A 27,623-nucleotide genomic window follows, 5' to 3' on the forward strand; every position below is an offset into this window, starting at 1 on the left:
CTTGAGGGCCTCAGCTTATTGTGTTCTCATGCTTGTTGTTTCCTTACTGATTTATAAACAGTGACTGTTCACAGAAAAAACATCCAGAAAAAAAATATTTCTAATGTCCACTTTCATTTAACTCGTATGCTTTCCAATATCGAAGCTGAATGTAAATCCCCGGTGAGCAGATAATTTGTTTGCCTTGCTCATTTGAAAATATCATTGTTTTGCCTGATGCATGAAAAAAAAAGCCTTTTCCGAGCAAGTAGAAACCATGTTAAAACCATAAACAAAGCATGTCTTATCACTAACCCATGGATTTTTTGTTAATCCTTATTCATTACATGGTAGGAACCTCTTGTTACTTACTCTTCTTCAATAGTTTATAATAAGTGCATTTTCACTTGTTTTGCCTCAATTCATCTGATCAGGCAAGATGAGGTGCAGTAGCTGCACTTCATTGCCAGCATAGCTTAAGAGAGATCTTTTCTAACCTAGTAAAATAATTGTGTTTTGCTCAACATAAGTACAAGCTGAGAGCAGAGGGAGAATGACTCAAGTTCTGAATAACATTATGTGAAAACCTTGTTGAACCAGTTGGAAAGTTTCCAGCATTTGTGTTGTTATTTTATGTTGTTGCAGATGTGTTTTTTTTGTTTTTTTTTTGTTCCACATATATTCCTAACAAAATGAGGATCTCTAAAACTGTTACCATATACAGTTGCTGTAGTTATTTTGAAAAATCATGAAAGTTTCATTTTACAAAAATTCATGCAGGTGTGGCAAGGATATGTAATGATACATTTACTTTGATTCTTTCATGCATGCTGAAAAAATTCTTTAATCTCCCCTGGTAGTCATTCTGTTTGGAGAAACAGAATGACTACCATTCCGTTTGCTGAGTGCTGCCTTTTTCATGAACCTCCTTCAACCTGAGTCTCCAAGTCGAGCTTCTGCATCACAGAGCACCCCTTGGCTCCCTCAATCAAGCTGCTGCAACAATTAGCAAACACCTGTTGGAACTGCAGGTCTAATGAGCTCCTTGTACAAGCTACTTCTCAGTGCAAATACTGGTAAAAACAATAAAGAGGAACATTGTTAAGAGGAACAGGTACTCCACCTGGAAACTCCTGCTCCTTCCAGATGGAGTACTGGAAGGAGCAGGAGTTTCTTAAAGAGACAGAGGCCCAATTTCAAAGTGTTAAATTGCAAAGTCAAATTTCTTTTATGTCATGTTTGATATGTAGAGCATTGTTTAGAACAACTGAAGGTAAGACAGTTAATTGATTTTGCTCTAAAAAATTTTTATGCGCCTGGAATTTGAGAATTCTGCCTCTTTAAGAAGCTCCTTCTGTCTTTGATACTCCACCTTAGATACGTCATTACACCAATGTTTGTCTTCTATGCCAGTGTTTCCCAATTCCAGTCCTCGGGGCCCCCCTGCATGTTTTAGGTGTGCCTCTGTACCAGAACAGCTGATTCAAATGATTGCATGACATCTTCTGCAGCCACCAAGTACTGCAGGAGCCTGTTAATCACCCAAAGATTCAATCCAGGTGTGTGGCAGAAGGGAAACACCTAAAACATGCAGGCAGGGGGGCCCCGAGGACTGGAATTGGGAAACACTGTTCTATGCCATTTACAACCGCTGGAGTGAGAGGTAATTGTATGATAAATTTAGCAGACACACAGTTGTATTTGGTAATTGCCGCTGCCACTAGTTTGATGGAGCTGTGTGGGTGAAGAGGTGAAGAGGTGCTCAGTAAGGCAGAAGCTTGGCTGGAAACTGCAGCTCCAACAAGAAGCAGCGCTGGTTTGGCATTCTCCTTCATGGCTTTTGCAAATGGCATTTATTTCATTACAGGTTTTAATTTAAAGTCTTCTCATGATTATGTTGCTCAGAGTTTTTCAAGGCACTGTAATTTATTGTGGGCAGCCTCTCAGAAGCCTTGAATTTGTCATTGGGCAGTCACCACCTCAAACATTTAAAGCTGTAAATCATGTACAGAAAATTAATAGGACTGAGATCCCAAGGACACTGTACATGAAGTGCACTGTTATGATCAAAGCACCTTGCCTAAAGCTCGGCGTTGAAATAATTAAGGAGGTTTAGATATTTCAGAATGTAACCTGCAGCCATTTAAATTAGGACAAAGACCCACAGGACCACAGCACTCTGTAAAATGAAGGCTTGTCTGTACACTGTGAGCACATGAAACCAAAGTTAAATTCCTTGTTTGTACATACAATCTTGGCCAGTGATTCTGATAATAACAAACAAACAAAAGAAACAGCTCTCTTTATAATCTCTGACATGTTATCACTTCAGTTTGAGCGCTTGGCAAACAGAATATTAGCCACTTATCCAACTGAAGCTTTTAGGATTTCCCCTTTGTCAAGTTACAAATTATGCCAGTGCACCTTACATGTTGCTCTTAGCAACAAACATGACAAAGGCTTTTCCCTTGCTGAACAGCACAGATATGGAGAAGAATGAAACCAGACCTTCTCCAAACGGCAATGCTTTCTGATGAATTTAGATTCCCTATTTTCAAATTTACAACCACGATTCTATCAGGAAAATATGAAAAGACGCCACACTGATGAATCACTGTGAATTCCTGAATGTTTTTCCTCCAAGGACAGCCAGTCATTGTGCAGCTGCTGAGTGGGTGGCCTAGGATTCTTTTATTGTTCATTACAAAGTAATTAGAGCTCAAAATATAGTAATTTAGTAGTCCCGCAAGAGTGACTGTAGGAGAGTAAACCCCATGAATACCCACTTAACATTCATATACTCTAGAGTTTTAAATGTGTGCTTTAAGTATTCCAGCACTGAATTCAGAATAAAAGTTAAACATCTGAGGGAATTGTAGGATATATCCCTCGGTTAACATTCAGACGTTTGTATGAGCTGATGAAATTCATTGGTCTGAAAGCAGAATAAGATTTTGAAATTTTGTAAGTTGGATTTTGGGTCGGAGGCAATGCATATGACTCCCACCTATTTATACAAATAACGGTACAGTTTTAAGATGTGACATTGTTAAAAAGATGCAATATTTTGAAATAATTTACGTTAGATACTGAAACATTTTTCTGAAGATAGACATGACAGATGCAAAGGAAAATTATCCCCTCTTAATATTATGAGAGAAAGGCAAGGGGAAGGCTCACCATCCAACACCTGTGAGCATAGAGGTTGATTTAGACCCAATTTTAATTATAAACTGGAATGACTCAGTGAAAGTCCTGACCCAAATCCAATTGAGGATTTGTAAAAACCTACAATTTATGTTCGTCAGTTTGAGCTAAATTGTAAAGCAAAGCTCAATTTAATAAGTTTTGATCTCTAGGCTTATAAAGTTGCTGGAGGCCTTCCATAAAATACACACAGCTGAACTGGCTGTATGTTGGCAGTAACATGGTGACTGATCCGGGAGGTGTTGTAATATTGCAGTTCATTGGTGAGTCCAGGGGTTCAGAGGAGGGACAGGGTGACAGAGAGCAGACAGACAGGCAGATGATGTGTGGTGAATGGAGCAATGGTTGGCTTGGGTTGTGCTTGGAGCAGTTCTTTCTCATGGAGGGAATCCAGGACTGAAGCAGTTTCTTCAGCCTGGGAGCATGAAAGGAAATCAAGTAAATAAAAAATAAACTTCAGAATAATCAGAGATTCTAGTACTCACAAGGCACCTGAGACAATGACGAGTAAATGTCAATCATCAGACACTGAATGGTTGTCCTGCAGCTCCTTATATCTCCAACAGCTTGATTAGGGAAATTACCAACAAGTGTGTAGTCTGCATATAGCTCACCAACAGAGATCCTCTGAGTGACAGGATGATCACAGAACACACTCACAGCAGGGTCACAGAAAAATTACAACAAAGTTTATGTTTGCAATACGACAAAACATAAAAACTTTGGGATGTGAATCCTTTTTAAAAATACTGAATACATTTTATGTGTCACATATATTTTATCACAGCCACAGCCAACAGTCTTTGGCTGCTTACAGAATTTCAATCCTGACTCTAAATCCCTTAACTTCCCTGGTTAGTGGTGCATTCATGCATTAAATCCATAGCAACAAACTTACACAAGCTCAACGCAAACAGCACAGCCACAGCAAACCTTTATATTTATTTATTTTTTCTATGTAATCCACCACACCACGTGCACTCATGCTAAAGTTAAAATCAGTAATCAGTCCACCAGAACTGGCCAGCCCATTACAACATTTCTTGATATGTCTGTGACTGTTTCTCTCACACAGCACCTCTGAAGTTCTGAAGATTTCTACAAATTTAAAAAAAACAAACGAACAAAAAAAGAGTCTTAGTGAGGAGCCAATATGTTGAAACATCATGTCAGTTGATGGGAGAATAATCAGACAAAAATAAAAATAGGTATATGGTTCTTCATGAAATGTGGGGTCATAACACCTGCCCAGAGGTCAATATATGTCTATTGAGTCAGTTTACAGTGAAACTGAAGAACCAACTGAATTGTTAAATGTTTCTAAGGTTTCATTATTTTTATTTAAATAAATAAAAAAAGTGCATAGTAGAAGATTTTGTAGTCTAAAAATGTTAAGGGTTTGTGGTTTTAAGACCTTTAACACAGATTTAAAATATCTAGATTTTTCAATTTTTGGCCTGCTGATAACCAATCAGAGCAAGGGACTGAGTAATTCTGAAATTTGACCAATTACTCATTTCATCCATAGTCTACTGTTTGATACACTAGTTTGAAAATACCAGCCAAGAGCTAGTCAGTGAAGTATTTTATTTAAACAGATGATGGAAAAAGAAATCTATCAAAAAAGTATGTTTTAACTAGAGAAACAAGTTTAGGACTAATGAATCTGGCCAAGTGGCAGAATCATTCATTCAGCTGCAAAACCAATGTTGGTATATTGTTTAGCTTCACTGGAATAGCCAGCACTGTGGTTTTCTAATGAGGACAGCAGAGTGGAGCTAACAACAAGTCATGCCATGGTTCACGCTGTCTTCGACAGCACGCATGGTTTTTGGCCAATTAGAGTGTTTTCTGTGAAGAAATGAAATTCATTCTGATCTTTTTCTTTTTTGTCTTTTATTTTGTAACAGCACAACAAAGCACACACCCTAGATCCCCCCTATAATCATTAATATGTTTAAATAGAGTTTTGCTTGTGGAGAAAGTTAGTCTGCATTATCCAAACAAATATGAAAGTTCATCCAACTATGCAAATTTGCATGTGTTGCTTATTTTCCCCTGTCTGTGTCTCCTGTTTGACATTTAGGCAAACTGAAAATTGAAAAATACATGTTTTTGTGATTAAACGTGTCAGAGAATCTAAATAAAATATCATTATGATCATGTTTCTTGGCTCATACAAACACATTCAAAAACAAATTGTTATCGTTCTCAGAGCAAGGAACAAGAATAAATGTCTCTTATCTCTTTTCAAAAGCTGTTATGCAATGGGCAGCACTGTTGCAACTAGGCAACAATCGAAGGAAGGGAATTGCTTGCTGAAAACCAAGAATATCTTACCGTCACACTACCTTCAACCAGTCGAATGCAGTTTACCTTCTAGTTTTTACTGTTGATCCAAGTTTTTCTTAGCCAAGGTGAGAGAGTTGTGCAGAAAATAATTTGTAGATTGTAAACCCCCTAATGTGAATTCTGAACCTGTTACACAGACATTGGTATGAAAGGGATTGTTCTTTTTGTTCCACTGTGTGTGTGTACCGGTCTCTGAGGGACACACAAAAGCAGTAAAAAATCCTGTCATGTACTCAGATGTACAGCTATACATTTATTTTCCCATGAACACAGTGTAGACTATCAGCATTAAGAGAGCACTCCAGCAACACTGAGGATTTACACAGTCTGAATTTGGTTACCCCATACTAGACTCATAATTAACTACAGAACTAAATCTATAATACAGTCACATTTTCTGCTTATGCTTATGCATGACAGTGTTTAAAATGGGCCAGGAAAACAATATTACATCGCCTGACTGACATTTTGAATGAAACGTTCTTATCAGAGCTGCACATTTTGTTTAAATTAAAATCACACATTGCTGCCTGTATGCAACATTGAGAAATCCTTTATATTTTAAGTACCACATATTTACACTCTGGTTATGAATAATATGTTTTGCCAACTGGATGTATGCGCATTATCCATGATACCCACATTTTATACTCGTCGGGCCACTTTATTAGGTACACCGGTTCAATCCCTTTTTAACACAAACAGTAAATCAGCCAGTCACTTGGCAGCGGCTCAGTATATCCAATGGTCTAGCTGTGGTGAATATGAATTGCTGAAGTTCAAACCAACATCAGAACGAGGATGAAAGGAGTTCTGAAGTACATTAAATGAAGCCTTATTGTTGGTATCAGGCTGGTCAGAGTATTGATGTACTGGGATTTGCACTTACAACTGTAGTTTACAGGAAATGGTCTCCAAAAGAAAAAAAGAAGAAAACAAGTACTGCTGCTACTTTGTGATGCTAAAATCTCTGACTAATGCTTATGACACCTTTTTGAATCTATGCCATGAAGAGACTAGTGAGTTGTTTCTAATGAAGTGGACAGTTAGAGTAGATTTTAGTGACCTAAATTCCTGAAGCTCTTGGAAGGTGGCAGGGACAGATGATAATGGAAAAGAGAGAAGATTGGATAAAATGTGTGTTGAATTGCAACTGATAATCAACATTTGTGCAAATCTTTCTTAATGTTGATCAGCTCTAAATCTCTTATTTTATTCATTCATGCTATCAGAAATTTTTGTCAAAATTTTTCAACCAGTTAGTAGCTGGAGAGCTCCCATAATGTTTCCTGATATTTTATGCATGCTAATATGGGATAAACTGGTAGACAGTTAGACAATGGGCTGAAAAGAGGAACAGATGGAAAGCCCAATATGTCCTACCTCTGACCAAAGCTGTTGCTGGTAGGGATGCATAAAAACAGCACATTTCACAGGCAGCTCATCTTCTTTGCTTTGAAGCCTTTTCCCATAATAGCTTACTTGTATCATTAGGTTTCATGGTAAGAAGTCCTGTGACAATTATTACAGAGCCTTCAGGTGTTAGACTAGAACAGGAAGTCACTCTTGAATGATCATCATGAATTAGTTTGAATGTAGAAATAGACTCTGTGTGTCTTCTCACATGCATATAACCAGGGTTCATCATGTTCGCAAAACCCCCACTATGGAAGAATGATCAGTTTTCACCACCAGGATCTTCAGAGTTCATATCTCTGCACTCACAAACATTTTCTCAGCAGTGGCTGAATGAAAAGGCTATCTTTTCAGTTGTTTGTGGAACGTTAATCTGGCAATGCCAGTTTGGCTCACAGTCATAGTCCGTTTAAGAAGCACAGCAGCCACTCTCCATAAAACATGACAGATCCAAACGCCACTGCATATTATAATCAGCAAGTTGTTGTCACATACAGATTTGAGAAAAACAAGAAGGAAACATGCAACAAAATGAACTGACTGGTTAATTTTTACAGTGCCAATGTTAGTGTTTTAATGTTCTTTAAAAAAAAAAAAACAACTTTCCTTTTATTCCAGTAAACAATCCCTTAAGTTTAGATTTTCATGGTAAGCCTCACATTTTTTAGCTATTACCACCAATGTAGCCCAGTCAAGTCAACGGTAGTGATAGTATATATATATATATATATAAAGAAATAATTAATGTAGACCCAAGCTGTTTTGTCAGACTCAGGTTATAATATTTCTTAGTGGACGACAATTGTCACACACTGGCCACATCTGAAAGAAAGAAATAAAAATGCATTTTTTGTCACATTAAAGCCACATATTTCAATATTGCCTTAAAGACCAACACAAAGTAGCACATAATTACCAAGAGGAAGAAAATTACACAGAAACTTTTTTTCTAATTAAAAAACAAAACAAAGACAATTGTGGCTTAGATTTTTATCCAGCTCTTTTGTGTCATTACTATATAGAACCACATTTTGCTGCAATCACAGATTTAAGTGTTTTGGGTTTTCTCTTCAATTGTTTTGTTGACCAAGAAATTTACATCACTGAGTGAGCATCAGTTTTCAAGTCTGGCAGCAGATTTTCAATTTGACTTTGGTAAACATTCAGTTGAAGCTCTGGCTGCATGTTGACATGGTGTTTTGTTTTTTTCTATGAAACCTCTCTGCCCCAGACACAAGGCTGGAAGTTATCTGACAGAATTGGAAGATAAAGGTCACATTTTTATGGTAGCCCTAAATGGACCTCCTTCCATCTTCATATTCTGTCCAGCTTTTCTGTTCCTGCTGGAGAAAATCATTACCTACAGCATAATTACTTTTTTGTTTATTTTAATGGCTTAGGAATGTTCATGTTTTTGTGCAGTATTAATGTTCCTCCACACATTTATTTTTTGATGTGGTCAGATTTAAATTATTTCTATTTTATTAATTTGAAAGAAATTTAAAAGCATGTTACACACCACAATTATGGACAATGTCGTTTTGCTTTATCACATAAATACAATTCTAATATAAATACATTCAAATTATAAGGGTGAAAAATCATAAAGAGGGTTAAGCATATGAATGGTGTAGCTTCAACACTGATTTTTAGGTGGTTGTTTTGACACCTGGAATTTTTCAACTTGACATTTAACAGTTTGTCAAATATGGAACAGCTGGTAATCACAAGAAGGCTGTAATGTTTGAATGAGTCTTTTAACCTGAGGTCTTTAATGTACTTCTTTTGCACTGAATCCCATTCACAACTAATTAGAACCAATTCATGTCAACTCGCTCTAATGCAATGCAATCAAACATCAATTGAACACACATTTAATAAATATTTCAACCAAATTACACACATCTTAATTGAATGAATGAATTGTGTTAGTACGAGTTTCAGGGATGTGCTTTTGGAGCTCCGTTTTTCTTTTTAGACTTTCTACCCTTTAGGTTGCTGAGGGGAGACTATAAAAATAATTCCTTATGAAACATAATTCACACTGTATCCTATTGACATGCTTTGACAACTGAGTTCTCACAATTGCTCGTCTCACCCAGAGGCTGTTTCACGCAAGTGTGACACAAACACAATTTATCAAGAGACAGCTGACTTCAAGACTTCATATTTACCAGCCTTCTCTGCTTCATGACCCAAATAGTGTCCCCAAATTCTTCTAGCCCCAGCAGCTAGAGAATTTGCAAGCTGTCATGTTAATAATAAATACAACCAAGTATATCAATAGTTAATTTTACAAAAAACATTTTATGCCTGGTTTTATTTCCATCATTCACTTTTACTGTTTCTGACAAGCAAGTGTACATACTATAGTCAGTAGGACACTGATACAGAATTGGCTACATTAAAATTTTAACCTTGTAAAACATTGTTAAAAATATAGTGTAAACATAAATGGCAATGTGATTATGATATTTTAGCATTTTATAAATATATTTAGACTTCTTTCAAAGTCACCAAATCCAGGAACAGCTCATTATCTTGACCTTTACCATCCAGGAAGGTAAAATAAAACAGTTCTAAGGAGAATGTCTAAGTAGATCTGTAATTGAGCCTGGTTAATTTTATTTTCTGAAATATAGCGAGTTATTCCTGAAAAACTTTTTGAAAAGCCACCAACTAACTAAATGTTTAAAGTATTAAACATAAATTAATCTCCATTGGTTGATTACTTGCTTTTTTCTTGATTACGGGTAGATAATCCTAAAAATATTTTTTCTAAAAAGAAATAATGTTTTGAGTCACTACCACTAAAGCGTAAAGGCACCATCCTATACGCATGATGACATAGCACTGGTAGCATCTAAAAGTGTCTCACATTAACCATACATGTGTTTCTTTCTAAAAAATACATTTTAAATGGAAAAAATATCAAATGGATACATGGCTGTTTGTTGGCAACATAGAAAAAGAAAGGAATCCCTTACAAAAAATCCTATGAAAATCACGTGATCACCCAATCCACCAAAAAATCACATGTTTTTACATGTGATTTTTATGTGATCACATGTGATCACATGTGGAAATGTGTGAATCACATGTGGAAATGTGTGTTTCACATGTGATTTTACCACAAAACGTTCCAAAATCACACATATTCATGTGCTTTCACATGTGATTCACATCATTCACATGTAAAAATTTGTGTGAACCACATGTGATCACATGTGAAAGTCACATGTGATTTTCATGGGAATTTTTTGTAAGGGATGAATGCTATGAAGATAATTCATTAAAGGAATGTTCCTGAGCTTTGTGGAAGTAAACAAAGATAGGATAAAATTAATTTCTCCTCACCAACCACAAACAGTCTCTTTGTTGGAAACATTTGTTTTTTCTCAGGATTGTGAAACAACAGGATTTAAGAGATGGACCAACTCACACCTGAGGGAAGAAAACACAACAGTGCTGGTCAAAGCGACAATAGACTGCTTGAGCATGGACACAAGAGCAGTTGTGGGTGTTGTTTGTGAGCATAAATCTTACACAGACCAGAAGTTGCGTGATAAAGAGTGTCCTGGGAATAATGTGTTGATAGCTCTATTGATGAATTCAGTTACATTATCACAAGTTTGGAAAAAGTTGATCTTGCACAATCATTGCCTCTCTAATAGACAGCAGGCTAAGCTGATGACAGTTGTTTGGAGAAACATACTGGCCTGTGCACATTAAAGTATCATTGTTGGCTAGAGCAGGAATAGAAATTACACTGTTTAAATTATTTCAGATGACAGTTTCTGTCACAATTGCTATTATAATCTTGTGACAAGACTTTGGTTGATGCATTAATGCATAACCCAAGGTTCAACATTCCAAGTGTAACATCAGCACTTTTTTGCTGCTAATAGCTCTCAGTTCTTGGTTGCCCTTTTCTTGCTTTATTTCTTTGACACTTTTATATATATATATTTTTTTTTTGTCATTGAAATTAATAAAGTGAGCTGCATGCCTAAAAAAATTAAGAAAAACTCCAAAAAATTATTATACATTATCAGTTAACAAAACTTAATGTTTATTAAACTAATGTTACATATATGTTCATCCCCAAATTGCTATATTTGTGGGCTGTCTTCCAGATGGATCCAAGCAGATGGCTGAAGCTTCCAGTCATGTGATATAATGAGCGAAGGTTGCAGACAGAGATCCCAGAAGGAGGAGATGGTGATGCATTTTAAATGTGTCATGGTGGGAGAGACAATCGACTTACTGGTGTGTTTCTTTTCCTCATTCTCATTTTATGTCACAGTTGAAACGACACTTCAGTATCTGTGTTTTGCGTGTGTGGGGGCGGTGTGTGTGTGGGTGTGTACACCAGTGCATCATCCCGCTGGGCCAAGAACATAGGAGCATTTCTGTACTATATCTGCACCAATGGAGCCAAACACCAACTGACTTTTTTCCAGAACTGTCTATAATCACTTTGCTTTGTGTGAGACTGAGGTCAAACAATCAGGCCAACAGATTTTGTTGTTGTTGTTGTTGTTGTTTTTTATTCACTTTTATGATCTTTGCTTGTTAATTTAAGAAATTGGGAGCACCCTGTTAAGGTTTTCAACAACTGACTGTGCTCAGATTCTAATTTTGTATTGAGGGCAGCTATAAAGGTTCTTGGTCATGCGGATTGACAGTTGGAGGTCGATGAAGCAAACATGTGAGAAAGATTCCAGACTAGAAATAAATGGAAGAAGATGTTACATAATAGAAGTTGACATGATCTTTACAAGACCAAATTTAAGAGACACAAATAGTTTGATTAAAATACAAAAGTTGTCCAGTAAATAACATTTATCTTAAATTTAAAGCCTCCAGCTTACATTTGGACTACTTTCGGACACTCAACTATGGTCATGAGATATTAATCCTTACCATAAAAAATAGATCTCAGATACAAATGTTAGTAGAGCTCAGTTTTGTAGGAGTCAGAGATAAGATTGTCAGTTCGTTCATCTGGGTGGAGTTTGGAGTTCCTGCTCTCCCGAGTTAGAATGAGATCCCATGGAAGATCTGGAAATTGGAACTTGTTGGAGGGACAAAATATCACTTCTTCAAAGTTCTTTTGTGGAACATTGCAAGGAATTACATCTATTTAGAGGAGGTTATTATTAAATGAGTAAACATACTGATAGGTTAACTCAGCCAATTAAGCTCATAGTTGCTCTCAGCAAATGAATAAAAAACAGTGACAGGCATATTTGATTTAAAAAACCCACTCACATTAAAACTTTCTACAGTTACGGCAGTAAACTTCTTGCCTGATTTTAGTTTAATCAGGCAAGATAAAACAGTCCATTCAGTCCATTCAGTAATGGATCCAGTCGATGAAATGAAATGGTCTGAAATAGTTGTCTTGGCATTCAGCCGCTGAAGGACAGCTCACACTTCCATCAAAAAGATGTTGTCAAATGTCAAGACAATAAGCCGGTGCTGTAATTGTTTTTTGTTTTGCCTTATTTGTATGGCGCACCAATCCTTCTGATTCAATGACTTCAAAGACTGAAAGGCTTCCTCTCAAGTACATCAACCTCTTTTTTTGTTCTTTTCTTTTATATCTGCCTCAGTGTGTACCTTATGGGCTCATAGTATAAAATAAATCTTTTACATTGTGCTCTATTCTTTTCATGTTAAGTTAAAATGCTCTGGAGATTTTAGAAAAAGTTGATGACAAAGAAGCCTACTTAGACATTCCTAACAATTGGATAAAAATACTTGTGCGCAAAACCAAGTAAATGATTGAAAGCTTACAAAAATAGTGAGCGCTTTGAATGTTGTGATTTCAACACAGTAAGTACTTGTGTTCATAACACCTAATGACAGCTGTAGATAAAGGGTTGTGTTAATTAATTTTGATCCCTGTCACTCCACCTACATGCATTTCTTCTTCCTTTTATATTTCTTTAGCAAATACAAAGGATGTTCTCACGCATTGGCATGGAAGCAACAGTGTATGTCCCAGTGGCTTGGTTAACTTCAGAACGATATGTAATTAACAAGATCGTTTTGGTGGTAGCCGCCATCCAAATCTCTGTCCACAGCATCATAAAATGTTCCATCAGGACTCCCTGCTATCACAAATCAATGCAGAACAAAGCTTTTAACATTGACCGTGAAGGTGCCAGGTAAACACAATGAGGCTGTGTGTTGTCCCTAGCAAGATCCATTTTTCTAAGCTAATATTGTAAAAGGACATGTTTGAAAGTAAGCAGTAAATATTGCCACAGGTCTGAAAATTGTCAGCTTTGTCTTTAAGGGACAGCTAATTATTTTGTTCTGTATTTTTAACATTCTGTTACAACACTGCACAGCTGGAGATGCCAAACTGGTTTGTCGCTGCAGCAGAATTTAATCAAAAAAAGTTAAACAGTGTTAACACCTTTATTCTTAGTTTGGTTCGCACACTGAACCTTGTGGTACTCCATAAGTAATTATGTCATAAATATGATCTGAACTAACACAATGGGTTCAAGCTATTGTAAGATAGTACTGTGGTTGACAGTATGAAATGCAGCACTGAGTAATGACAAGACAAGTATGGACACAACACAGTATCAGAAGTTATGAGAATGAGTGACTTTCCGCTGATCTATTTATGTGATGTGATAAGCTCTGAGCTCTGATTAGAAACTATTTTATCCAATAATTCAGGTAAAAGTGGAGGAGTACATAGAGATGTTCACAAAAATCTTCATGGACATCAGTTCATTTCCCCCCAAATTAATGAACACCCAAACACAAACTCAGATTTCTAAATATTTGGCCTCCACAAATATACCACAGTTTGAAGGTACATTGCGACGTGAAAAACAAAGTGTCTCTGGACAATGGCAACAGGTTGCTGGTATTGAGCTATTCATATGTTGAGTGTAATATTCTATTTCACTGAACATAAGTTGCCCTCGGATCTTAAACTTAGTAAAATTTAAAAACCAAAACCTTGCCAATTGAACAGAAAAAAAAAAACAACAAAAGAGTTTACTTCACCACAAACACAAAGACTTTTGTTTCACAGTTTATTTCTGCCTCGGGAAAGAACAAACAGATCCAAAAATGAAGAGTGTGAGAAAAAAAACAAAACAAAACAAAAAAAAAAACAACTAACCAAATAATGTTACAAAGATCTGAATTTGAATTAAACATTGAGTTCATAATGTTTCTTATGGTTTCTTCTTGCTGCATTGCAGGTGTTAAAGTTAAAGCACATGGTAATTGGCCTTCAGCTGTTGAGACTTTTTTCCAATAAAGAAACCTTGATCTGCCACAATGACACTGACTAATGCTATGCCAGGTAAAGTATAAGAAGAGGAATTTTTGAGGAAGTATTAATGCCTCTGCAGTTTATCCCTTTCATAAGCATTTGAAGTGACAGAAACTGCTTTCTATATTAATTGAAATTGATAAATACGCAGAGAAAAATCAATAGCATAATACTGTTTGCCTATATCCTCACCTGCCCTCAGGTTTAGCCAGACTTTTTCTATCTCATGCAGAAAAAGTATATGTTTCTATCCATTTTGCTTTACAAAAAGCATAGAAACTTTGATTTACAGTTTTCATTTTCCAACGAAAGGAAAAACTGATAGTTGCAGCAATCAATACTCACACACACACTAATCACACTAATATGTTCATGAATAAAATTCAGATTTGTGTACATTTAAGACAAGGGAATTATATTTGTATGGCATATGTCAGCAACAGGGCATAGGGCGTATGGATGCAGCTACTTCTAAAATACAACATTGCAATGTAATTTATGTTACATTGATGTTCATGACAAATAGAAACCTTTAAACAATATGAATATTAAAAAAGTTAAAACATTGTCATCAACACAATCTGAACTGCAAGTGTGTCACAAGTGATGAGAGTAAACATATACTCTGACTGTAAAGATACAGTGTAACTCTGAATGTAAAAAATAAATATGGCAGATCAGACACTGGGGACTGAGATAAACATATCTGGAAGAAGACATTCAGTCACTGACAACTTTATTAGGCATGTGTCTTTGATAGCTTATTAACACAAACACAAAAGTAAAAGCTGATTTATAGAGATGTCCATATCTTTGACCATGTTGTACCAGTCTGTGGTTGACTACTTCATAAAGTTCAAATCAGCTCAAGCCCAGTACTTTGTATGGTGGGCACAGTGGTTAGCTCTAGTCTCTTGAGGGCAGGAGGTCCCTGGCTTGGACTCTTTCTGCCTCGGAATGTGAATTTCTCCAGATCGACTTCTTCCCAGAGTCCAAAACATGACAGTTAGGTTAACTGTCTAAATTGTCCTTTGGTATGATATGGTGACCACTGGATATTAGCACCAGCCTTCCATGACCCTGCAAGGATAAGCAGTTATAGATTATGGATGAACTGATATGACGTAGGAACATTTTGTCTCCCCTTTATTTCAGAATGCATCGGTTTAGGGTTCAAATATCCTCTGATATTTTCTATTATTATTTTTTCAGCTCATTTCTATAATTATCTGTTCCTCTACTTATTTTCTGGCTCACTTCCTCTTCATATTGCATCAGAGTCACTTTCCTTATTGCCTCCCTCGTGCAATTTTGTCCAACTTCAAATATCACCCTTCCCCTTCCTCCAAATCTCTTTTACACTTCAAAGACCTATGTAATCTTGAAACACACATTCTCTCCTTTTAGAAATCAAGTATGCTTAAATACTTCACTTGTTGAGCATCAAATGTGCTGGAAATAATAATAACAACATAGACTTATTTCAGCTCAAATAACTGTCAGGAAGCAAATCGGATGGAACTTTTTTTTCCCCCATCATTAATCAAAAGCTGTATTGCTAAAAATGTATATTTTTGAACTGTAATTCATTGCAATTCATGAAGGTAGTTGACTCTAGAAGGGGGAAAGCAGTGAGTTTGAAAACATATAAAGCAATGAGTTTGTCCAGGATTTAAAATTTAAACATTCTGTCCGTGAGGCAGAAGTGCTAACAACTGCACCAGCATGCCATATCCTTTTTGTCAGACATTAAAATATAACAACAGAAAGTGGAATCACTGGAAGTGGAAGTGGAATTACTAGGCATTAAAGGATCTCTAGTGCTGTCTTTCTAAAATAGATTATTATAGAGGATATTTGATATTGTTTTTCTTTTTTGTTTTATTTAAGAATTATTAAAGGGTTTTTCATAGTTAATTCAATGTTACTCCCTAAGTTTCTTTTTTTTTTTGCATCTGTTCCTTAGTACCTAAACAAAATTAAACAACCTGTGAAATCCTGTGAAACGTCTAACACCCGGTATTAGCATCTCAGCATTTGTTCAAAGCAGAACAGGACTAATCAGCTTCGGAAGACAAACTGTGCCTCCACGTGGGTGTGTAGTAAATGATTCCAGGGAAATGCAGCATAATAGAAGACAACTGAGCCATAGAAATACAACTGTGATCAGCTTTAAAATTGTACACCACCTGTAACGTGATGGGATTTTTTTAGCAAAGTTTATGTAACTTTACTCAAATTATATCATTATGTTAAAAGAGCAAGCAAAGACATTTAAACTTCCTAAGACAACCTTTCATTATGTGCCTGGCTATGCTTGACAGAAACGGTCTCTTTTTAAGATATGAAACAAGATATGCAAGTCTACAGAGAATTATTACCTGTAAAAAATAGTTTGAATCATTGCTTTATGGGCTAATTTATTCATAAACACATTTCAGTACAATGCTGTAGCAAATTCTAGAGTTTTTGAGAGGGTAGGTGACTTGATCACATTCTCATGTGGGAGGTTGGACACAATAGCTGTACTGTACCCTGTACAATTCTCAAGTCCATCACAGCGTTACCAAAGAAAAACAGACAGCAGACACTGTTGATTGCACTACGTCGTTGCTTTGTATCTTAGCTCCTCACAGTGAGGCTGTGTGACCAGAATGTACGGAAGAAAAATAATTGTGTGGACAGATTTGTGAAAGGTTCTCAGCCACCTTTGCCATATGAGCTTTAAGCAAAGTCAAACTATGTTTTATGAGTGAGTGCAAAGTTTTATTTCACACTTCTTGCTTTGCGGCTTCAACACTGGATGCAGACGTGATTCTGTACTCCTCTCTTCTGAAAGAGTTACAATTTATGTTGCTCAGGAGGGAAGAGAGACTATTACTTAAAATTAGAAAAATCTTTTGTGGTTCACATTATTCCTACAGCTAATTTATATCCACCATTTTCCACCAGAAGTCAAAGCTGGAAAGTTTGAAGTCACATTTACTTTACAAAACTACTCGCATTCTATTGACCAATCTTAACTTATGCTAAGTTAATTTTGTGGTAAACGTGGTTTATTTTAGTCAATGATTAATATTCCCCCTCTTTAGATTATATAAACTGCCTGTTGTCATAGTAACAAATTTCCTTCTTCTTGATGGTTGTTGGCCGTGCTTACTAGTGAATAGTTGTACACATTATCTTTCAAGAAAGAATTGCTCTGCACAGCACCCCAAAAATTACATGCAAAAAGGGAAGTAAGCTGGTGGGAACATCGTGGGACAGCTGTGTTAAAGCATAAAGCACTGGTAGAATTCATATAATTGAAGTAAAGATAAATGGACCACTACTGGTTTAGCACTGGGTAAAAGTTGTAAGTCCATCACAAGGTAACATAAAAGCAGCTTTAAATCTTACTATTAATGTGTCAACAGCATGCGTTTTGCACCCCTCTTTGATTAGCTGAAAGGGTCACCACAGACTGGATGCTGAATTTAATTTGCCGCTGTGATCCACCTCAGCAGGTAGCCTCAGAGCTGATATCAGCAATGAGATAAAAGGGTAAGCTGTATTCACTGAGCTAGATTTGATGCAAACATTTGGCACCAGAATCTAATGCAGATGATAACATGTTGAGGATGACGAGCAACACCATGTGCAGCCACAAGGGGCCACCATCCTATTTTACCGAAAGGATTTTATTTGTTAATGTTGAAATCAGAGAAAATGGAGGTGAATGGAAGTTTTCGCCTGATTTTTAAGATTTTTATGAGAAAAAAAATCTTTTAGCATTTCAATATCATCTTTTAAAATTACAATCTGGTTTGTGTTTGTTATGTTACTGCACATAACAAACCACTTATTTACCGTACTTGACTCTGGTCAAGTAAATAAACTGGAAATAGAGAATATCACTCAGTCTGGTTGGTTAGAGGGTTATTTTTAGTTTAGAAATGGTAGGTCAAAGACAATTAAATAATAATAATAAAAAAAGACTTAATAAGCTCAACCGGTTAAAGCCAAGAAAAACTTGGATCATCAGACTTCCCATTCAGAGCTGCCAACACGCCAGCTCTGCATGGCCCTTTGCCACTGTAAGAGAAGGTAATAATTTAATCTATGAGCAGAATAATGAAGCTTTTGCCTCACATTTTTCTAGTAGGTAAAAGAGCTTTTTGAAAATAGTTAGGACGCTCAAAACAATGTCAGAAGCCAGAAAATTGTGTTGAGCATAGAGAGCAACAGCTCGGAATAAAACAATAACACGGTTTTACAAAGTCTACTCAAGTCTTTTTAAAGCTACACCCATGTGTATGGTCTATATTTGTACCAAAAAATAAGTACAACATTCAGTTCAGGCCTTAATGAGCCCCAGATCTATTTGTTTTCACTTCTGAAAGCATTGGCTATAACTGTAAAAGTAGCTCTACTTTGGCACCAGCTCTTTCCTGGACTAGCCTGTGGTGATGAAAGTGTTCAAAGCCTCTTTCATCTGGTGCTGAGCAGAAACTGTGAGTAAAAATCCCAATTAATGTCCATATTTGGGTCATCTTTTTAGAGGGTAAGGGTGATCAAGACTAGGTCGCCAATTTTAAACAAACAAGGTTAGAATTTAACACCAGCAATAACTTCTAGCAGTGTACTTGTCGAACTGTTTCTCCTTTGCTGCAAATGTTACTTGTAAGAAAGATAAAAAAGAATCAGCTTCAGAAGACCCAAGCAACAAGATATTTACATTTAGTTGCTGGGGAAATCCCTCAATCATTTGCATTTTCAACGATGTCCTATTGGACTTTGTACAACAGTTATAAGAAAACCTGTATATGCATGATAACCTTTAAGTCTTCGGAGAGATTTTATCAGTTTTATTTTTAGCAGAGGCACTCTCACAGAGTTTAACAGCAAAATTAGAAAAAAAGAAATTCTAATTCAAAAACTTTCGCAAAAAAAAAATTCTAATTCTTTTTTCCTGAGACAAACAATTTATATTTTGCTTTGACTTATCAGACGCACAAATCCAAGTAACAACAATGACTATTCCTGTCTGCCAGATGGTAGATTGTACAGATTTCAAAAGTTATTTGAAATTAAAAAATATATATATTTTAGCAAACTAATTCTTTCATAAATGTTTTATTTACAGTTACATACTATACTTGCCCAATCACAACACCTTTTTTTAACTGCCTCACATTAAATACTGTAATTTGAGAAAACTCAGATAATGAATAATAACATGGTTGTAAAAGTTTTTGAAAGATTAAAGCACAAAAAGTTAAATGGAGATACTAAAGGAAGTATCTCCATTTAACAGTCTACAACATAGACTCTTTCTATTGTAGAAAAAGTCAAAGTTATACAGGCAATATATGAGGAAGAAAATTTTGCACTTTCACAAGTCTGGTTTACTGTTATGTTCAATTTTCAGATGCCTAAGTAACATGGGTAACTGCTCAAATGTCATTAATATATCCAACCATTATTTTTACCGTTCAAGAAGGAAATGAACCTTTAGGATTGATCCAATTCATCTCCAGAACAAAACTGAAAGTACTTGTGAAAATGCTGGCTGAAGCTGGCATAAGGGAATAACCTTAACACAAGACATGACCAAAAGGGCACTCACTCAGGGAGAAGTCATTACTCCAAAATCAGATTACAGTTTATAAATGCAGGCAGTGCTGAAGACAGCAATGTTTTGTAACATGACTTAATACATCTCAAAGTATTTGGTCATAATGACCACCTTCAAATTTGGAGGAAACAGGGGTAAGACTGCAAGACAATTTGTACCATCCCAACTGTGAAGTGTGAGAGTAGCAGTGTCATATTTTGTGGGTTTTCCTTTTTTTGTTGAATCATGAGGAAAGAATAATACATAGAAAGACTGATCCAACATATTTAGACATAAGTCAAGAAGTTAAAGCTTGGCTACTCCTCCAAATGGAAGATGACTCAAAGTGGAGACTAAATTAGTTACAAAAGGGCTTGTGACAAAGTCTAGGTTTTAGTTTGGGCATCATAAAGCCCTGATGTCAAACAGTGTGAATAAAAGTTTCAGAATTTGGGGATGATTGTGTTTTTGTAGAACTTTCTTTCAGTGCTGGAGCACCTGTGCACCTGCTATTCATCAAACTCATCAAACTATTGGATAAGAGCTAAACAGAGGCAGATAAAGTAAAAAAAAAAAAAAAGAGTCATTAAGAACCCATCTGGATTTGAGGATAAAATTAGTTTAGAATTCTTAGAAGAAATAATCTTAATTCAGGTTTGTTGAATGGTGAATACCATAAATTCTCAATTTCATAGACTTTGTGAACTTATTCTAAATATAATGAGATGTTATGGGTTTCATGACTTGTTTAAGTCTCAGAACCCTAAGTCGTCTGCTTGACCACTGAAGATGAAGTGGTATATGATTTGTCCACAACCCAGTTAATCCAACTAAATGCAAAATCTTGAAAAGGATGACTTCAACAAATGTTACGGATGACAACAACCTACAATGAAATCTCCCAGTTCCAGAGTGGACAAATGTTGTTTGTATGTAGTATGATAATAGATACCCACCAAAACAGATTTAATGTTGGAATTAAATTGTAATCTAAAACTTTCTAGCTCTAATCCTTATAAATTACTGATCCCGAACTTCTGTCAACCAAATGAAGAATTAGGTTCATATGGAGAATAAGTCAAACCTCTTCAATCATGCAAACAAGAAGACTAGCATTTGCCTCTTAAAGTGTAAATAATAGCTTACTTTAATCTGGCATGTACTTATTTGATGCACCATTTGACCTTCACAGATATTAACATGACCCCAACAGTCAGAGTTGTTTTTTAACATTAATTATTTCTGCAGCCTTGGTTATTGTAGGTTGCTTTTGTGTACATATTCTTACAGCTTTCCCCTTATCATATGCTTTTCATTACATCAGATATGTTTGATTGACAAGCAATCTGCTGCTGTGCTATCTCTTGTTGCCATGGAGACTCTCTAACTTCAGGCCTCATTTGTAAAAGTCTTTTTTTGTTGTCTTCCACACAGACATTTATTTGACCCTGAAAAGACATTTTATTATGTGATGTGTCGAGTGCAATGAGACATGGGGGAAGTGCTGGCACAGAGGTGCGATATCACAATAGGAGCTGCAATTTCAAGGCAAGCTGCTATTCAAACATTTTATTCTAGTTGCACGTAGGAGCTGCACAAACCAACAGCACAGCACTAAACATTTAGTTTATTGCATATTTTGACATTTAGTCAAATCTGCGACACTGCATTTTCTTCAGAGGCTAAAAAATGATATTTTTCTGCGTTTTCTTGACAAGTGACCTTTTAGTGCAAAACCCTGGTCATGATGCATACATGTTGAGTTTCTGATTATCATAGATGACAAAGGGCCGTTGTTTTTGTTCTGTAACACACAGTTTTGAGGTTGCTTTCAAATACAGTCTTACACAAAGTGGTTTGGTGCATGCACTGAAATGTCAGTGAAATGATGCACTTAGAAACTGTTGACTTTTCACAGATATTTAAAAAAGATTTTCCCTTTCAGAACAGAGCCTAAATAGGAAGGAGAACCTGCTCAGCAGCACAACATCTGTCTACAGCATATCATCACTTTATGCTGAAACTAATAATTTTAACTTTTCCGTTGCCTCCATTCCATTTTTTCACTTACAGATCTTAGAGTATTTGTGGTTTTGTAACTATATGTTTGGATGTGATAACCTCTTGCCATCTGTGAAGGTTTCTAGGAAGAAAAGAAACAGTAACGGTAAAGTTTATCTCCAGTTGGTACATTACTAAGGTGACAGGAAAGACAGTAACAGCTCAGGGTTCACCAGCTTCATGTGGTGTGATGTAAGCAGGGAGGCAATGGTCTCTAACCAATAAAAATCCACCACAACTCATTTATTATAGAGTTCAATTAGTGAGTGCTCTCATGTACTTTTGGCCATCATGTGTTTTACTGATGTCACCAAGGATATTTTGTATTTTTGTGGACTTTCTTTGTTATTTAATGTGTTCCAGTCCTTCTTTGTTGCATTTTATATTTATGTGGTAGTTACTCTATTTCACTTGGTGAGTAGATCATTTTGTGCTCATTCAGTATTTAATACCACCTTTTCCAAGTTTCCCTGATCTGCTTCCTCTCCACCTGCTCTACGTTCTCCAGGCTAACATGCTACTCATTAACAGTCACAGTGGTTAAATGCATGTCAGTTTCTTCATCTCTCTCACCACATCTCTATTGCCAGCAAATTCCATGCTGGATTCCCTGTGTTCTTATCTATGTTCTAGTTTTTCTTCCCCATCCTCCTTGGTTTTTGTGAATCTTTTTTTGAGTAAACATTTGTTTGAAAAATGGAACTGCTGTTCTCTCATCTGAACTTGAATATATCTCAACCAACAACCATGGTAGGTGGTTATTAATATGAATCCACTGCTTGCATAAATAGAATGTTACGAACCATCATAACCTCCAGTTCCTGGACTTCATAGAACAATCTATTAAGCACATCCTTTTTCAGGAAAACATGAATATGAGGGACATCAGAGATGTGGTCTATAGCTTACATACCAGCTTAGTCTGTTTAAGATAAAGACTGTATAAAACAATATTCAGAATAATTCAAGTTTTGAGTTTTGAGATCACAAGTCTAAGTCAAGTCTTTGTTTTTATGACTAAAGTATATCATAGCCTTCATCTCTGCCCATCACTGTGCAGCAAAGGTTCAATTAGTATTTTGAAAATTGTGGATGCATTTTTTTTCAGGGGCTAATAAAAGTTGTTCTAAAATATGAAATCAGCTACTTTTTTATTTAAAGATATTTCAAATATGAACCTACTCACAATTAGGTTGGCTTTGAAATTCCTAAATGTGATTAACACTCTTATTTACCTGGCAGAAAATTTGAGTCACTCTAAAGCTATACTCTGAAATAAAATTTTGAAATTTTGTTACAGTTTTTGGATTTGTTATGCTGCCCAAAGATATCCAGCAGTTGATTTTACTTTAGGCTTGTTATGTTCAGAGATTCACAATAAACTCTAGTCAAGCACCCAATAAGTAAATCTTTAAGCTGAGCTGGGCCAACTGATGGAAAAGGCAGGATTTATTCATGCGAAGTAATGTACACAGGGCATCAAACTTTGCTATTTTGCTATGATGCTCTTTTTCTGCTGCTGTTGTTCTGCATTGTGTAACGCACCCAGCAGTTGACGCATGCTTGGTTACCATAACAGAGAAAAACGGGATTTGGTTCTCAACAAAGCACAATCGTTCAGAGGCATACGAACAGAATCAGTTCTAGAATGAGGCTTCTTTCTGTGAAGACAAGCTATGTGTGAACGGGTAAGCACTGTACAGCACAACATACATATGTTTTTCCCATTAATACTTATTAAACATGGTGCACTTATGTGATGTGAGTTGCTAAAAATAATTATAACAGAGGCTTATTTTATTATAATAATGTTTTATAGTACTATAATTGTATATCTTAGAACAGGAGATGCCAGATTTTACACCTGGAGCTCTGTAAGGACAAAACTGAATATTTTATGACTCTCAACTGGTAATGTATCAACACCCAGCAAACACTTTAAAAAGGCTGCAGTCTTTGTTTTTCTCTTATTTTCAAAGTTTGCTTGTTTATGTAATGAAAACAATGACTGGACAAACGTGTCCACACAGCCACGGGCATCTTTGTTGTGCACAAATGTTCAGAGTATATTATCTGCGTCTCTTGTCAGCTATTGTTGCTAGAAAGGCTTACATCATTCATGTAGCATATTATATGGTGCATTTGAATCTATGTCAAATACTCAAATGCCAAAACATTTATTCTAGATAGATTTCATTTACAATATTCACCGCTCAAATAGTTGCAGCAAAAAAACGGGGAAAAGAAATATCCTAAGTACTGATTGTACATGCTTGAACAAACTTAGCTGTTGTTGTGTTGCAGTGGTTCAGCAGTTTGATGAAGAGAGTAATCCAAAATGTCATTTACTTTGATTTCCAAAAAAACTCAGAGCACTTCTCCTAAGGACAATCCATGCAAATCATGACTGCAATGTACAAAAAAACCCCCCCTTCAGACCAAATTGACAACTGAATTTGTATTTGCTGTCTTAGGTGGGTTTTGCCACCATATGCCTTGCAAAAGCATTCAACTTTTGCAGATTTTATCATTTTTTAAGCATTGTTTGGGAAAATTTTCTGGGATTCAAAAATAAATAAATAACAAAATACATATGTGCAAGTGTTGCAAAATTATAAAGCGGGAAGAAAATGACACATTAATTTTAGTTTTGACTTTTTAAGTCTGAAAGGTTTGCGCATTTGAACTTTTTATTCTGACTCAAATAGGCAAATAAATTATTAAAGAGCTTAGAGCAAAAAATGTACTTCAGTATTTTGATAAAATGTAAAAATGTATTTTTTTTTGTGAGAAACTTGGTGATGACAGCACCATGACGTTGGGGTCTCTTCAGACGGGATACTAATGCTGGAGTTTATGGGAAAACAAATGGAGCTAATCACAAGGGATTTTGGAACACCCACAAGAGGATGAAAAGTCTTGAGACTGGTGTGGAGGTTCATTTTCCAGTGGGAAAACAACTATACTACATAACTATATAACAACTATATTATAGTTTAGAACCAGCTACAGTTTAGATAAAAGCACAATCCTGACTTAGAATGCTCCAGACAAAGCCCAGAGCTTAGTCCTAGTTAAAAATGAGAGAACAATCAAAAATTGGATTTTAACAGTAGATTTTAACAAACATGAAAACGCTAGTAGAAAAAATGTGGATACAAATGCTCAATGTTGACAATTAGAGAGAACATTTTCAAAAATCTCACTTCACAGTGGTCCACTAGTTTGTTTTAGTGTACCACATAAAATGCCACTACAAAAGATGTTTAAATTTGTTGCTGTAACTTGACAAAAAGTAAAAAAGTTCAAGGGGTTTAGATACTTTTTGAAGTATTTTAAATTCCTGTTGCAATTGTTTAACAATGTTAAATGCATGTATTTATGGTCATTAATTCCTTTTAAGTAGGATGGTGAAACTGAGAAATCTGGCATAAAGCTCTCATGGAAGCTTGTAGGTGGATAATATTCATGTGGAGACAAATAGACAATATGTAATAATTTACAAGGGCAACCTTTGCACAGATTCATACATCTTGTTATAAGTAGTTTCCTGAAATCAGCCTGAGAACATGCAGTATCAAGCTTTTAACGCACTTCCACAGAGCCAAGATTCAAGGAGACGGTAACAAAAGAAATGCAGAAGTGAAGAATGTAAGTCTGTCCTTAATAGGAAAGATCTTCAAAGAGAAGCTGATTCAGATTAAGTTGCATTTTATTCCACAGTCCCGTCGGTGTTGCATTGAGCTGATCTCTGTACGATCACAGAATATGACCAATGATCCAGAGTTCATGCTGCCAATCTTTGAAGCTTTTTCATTACACTCTGAATCATCAGGGCACATTATCCTTCATTTGTTCCTTCTCTCTGATCTCCGTGTCTCGTACCCTCCTCTCTCTATCAACCCTCGGAGACCTGCTCTTTTCATCACCACGACCGTTTGATCTGAACCTCTGAGCTACGGTCTTTACCTCATACAAAGACACTGAGAAAAAACGACTGAGAAGATTTATTGTTTTTAAATTCTGTTGTGTGGCCCATTTTTCCACTCATATTCATGTTATCTATTGACAAATTCTTCTGTGTTTCACCTGGGTAGTTATCAGTCCATTTAATTCATTTACATTGTTTCTTTTATCATATCAGGTCTTTGAATTGAGAAGGAAAAACACCAAAGGCACACAGAGAAGAAATGCTGTCTCCTTCTTCTCGTCTTCCTGTCACTACGGACAAGACTTGGCCTGCATATTAAGACCAGAGCTGTCCGATACACTGGCTTTTCGGGTTCTTATCAGTGTACCAGTGGCAGACCCTTTGCTTGTCAGTGTCAGCCTTTTTATATTTAATCTGCCCTTATGGCAGCATCCAAGGCAGTCTGGACATAAATTTATGGACTCACTGGCTCAGTTTTTGTTGTATGTCTGACACTCCTTTGCTGGCACTTTTGCTAATACTGTCAGTTAAACAGGGATGAATGAAAATAAACTTTGAGTCTCCTGGTTAAGGAGAATTTACTTTAAAAATTTATTATTCTCAAGGCAGTTAAATGATTTAGAGGAGTTGAGCTGGCTTAATTGGTTAATTGGGCTGTTTTGAAGTGAGATTAAAAATACTTCCTTTACTTCAAAGAGAAAACTGTCATCAATTTCAGCTTGTTGAACATGTACATACATTTTCCAAGCAATGATGCTCTCAGCTAGATAAACGTATGTTGTCTGTTTTAGCTGACTTTAGATGTTTAAATCATCTTCTTCTGAAAATGTTTATATAATTGAAAAAGAGCTTATGTTTGCAGATATGTTTGCTTTAATAACTTTTCCCACCTCTTGAACTTTTTCACATTTTGCCACATTAACCTGCTTTATAGCATAGTGCTTGGTTTTATTGCCTAGAATAAGACAAAATAACCTACAAGTGGAATTTATTTCCTAATTAAGTTAAGCAAGAGAGTTGACTAGACCAACAGTTTTTAAGGGCATTATAGTAAAGTGGGTTGAATATGAATGAAAACCAAACTTTTCAGGTTTCTTTAAAGTACTAAAGATTTAATCACATCTTTCACTTCACAACCAATATATCACTTAGACTGATATATTGGTTCCAATAAAAATACATCAAACGCTGTGGATCTATAATGTGATGAATCCAGAACAGTTAAGATAGTTTTTATTTTGCAAGATCTGGGCTTTGATGTAAAGCTTCTTACTAAATGCAGTTTTATAATAATGCCTAACCATTTTACATTCCCAATGTTAAAATGATGTTAATCAATTGCACTTAGTTTTATGTGCAAGCAGACATTTAAGAAAACAGGAGGAAATCTAACCAATTAAGGGAGGTCTACCTCAAGTAGAGTTAATATTCTTCCATTTCAACATCAAGTTCAGGTGAAATTACAGTGTGGTTTTTAGAACTTTTGAAACTTAGTGTTTATTTATCTTTAATACATTATCTGCAATGATGTTTTTCCTAGTCCACTCATTTTCCTTCTCCCTTTTTTCCTCCCTTTTGCTGTAAAAACACAGCGCCATAAGATCAGCTTGCAATCTGCAGTGTAAAATAAGTGATGATCTTGAGAGTACTTATTCTCCCACAACTTCCACAATGTCATTTGTGTCTGCACCTGGCAGCTGTTCGCAGTTTAAAAGCTATAAAACCTAATTCACAAGAAAGTAGAGTAAGTTACAGACCATGTGGAGGGC

At 35.9% G+C, this 27,623-nt stretch overlaps 1 long non-coding RNA gene across 2 annotated transcripts; it reads left to right on the plus strand.

The window, feature by feature from the left end:
• Positions 1-1,584: 1,584 nt before the first annotated feature.
• LOC122839339 lies at positions 1,585-26,526 on the plus strand. Of its 2 annotated transcripts, none has more exons than XR_006372033.1 (3): positions 1,585-1,642; positions 11,091-11,223; positions 26,068-26,526. It is a non-coding gene; the product is annotated as an uncharacterized LOC122839339 (long non-coding RNA). The 2 variants fall into 2 exon arrangements; XR_006372032.1 differs by lacking the exon at positions 1,585-1,642 and adding an exon at positions 10,369-10,470.
• The last annotated feature ends 1,097 nt before the right edge of the window (positions 26,527-27,623 follow it).

This window comes from Gambusia affinis, linkage group LG11, assembly GCF_019740435.1.
Source record: "Gambusia affinis linkage group LG11, SWU_Gaff_1.0, whole genome shotgun sequence".
Taxonomy (NCBI): domain Eukaryota; kingdom Metazoa; phylum Chordata; class Actinopteri; order Cyprinodontiformes; family Poeciliidae; genus Gambusia; species Gambusia affinis.